Consider the following 300-nt stretch of genomic DNA (forward strand, 5'->3'; position numbering starts at 1 on the left):
GTTTTGTTTTTTAAGCATATAAAGATGGGACTTTAATCCTAATGCAATGACACATTCCTAGGAAGCTCCAAAAGCCACTTGATGTTTTGCAGCGAGTGCCCTGGGTAATACTCCAAGTACCTTCAAGTGCACTCACCACATTAGAAAACATAGTTATAACATTTAGCTCCTTAGCTTACCGCAGGACAATCTTTGCGCCTAGTTTCATCCTTCAGTATTTGGAAATGGATCAGCATTTAGGTAATGGCACCAACCCTCCTCGGAGGCACAATGCTGCACGTATACCACAGTGCTTTGTTA

Source organism: Apodemus sylvaticus, chromosome 15 (genome assembly GCF_947179515.1).
Source record: "Apodemus sylvaticus chromosome 15, mApoSyl1.1, whole genome shotgun sequence".
NCBI lineage: Eukaryota > Metazoa > Chordata > Mammalia > Rodentia > Muridae > Apodemus > Apodemus sylvaticus.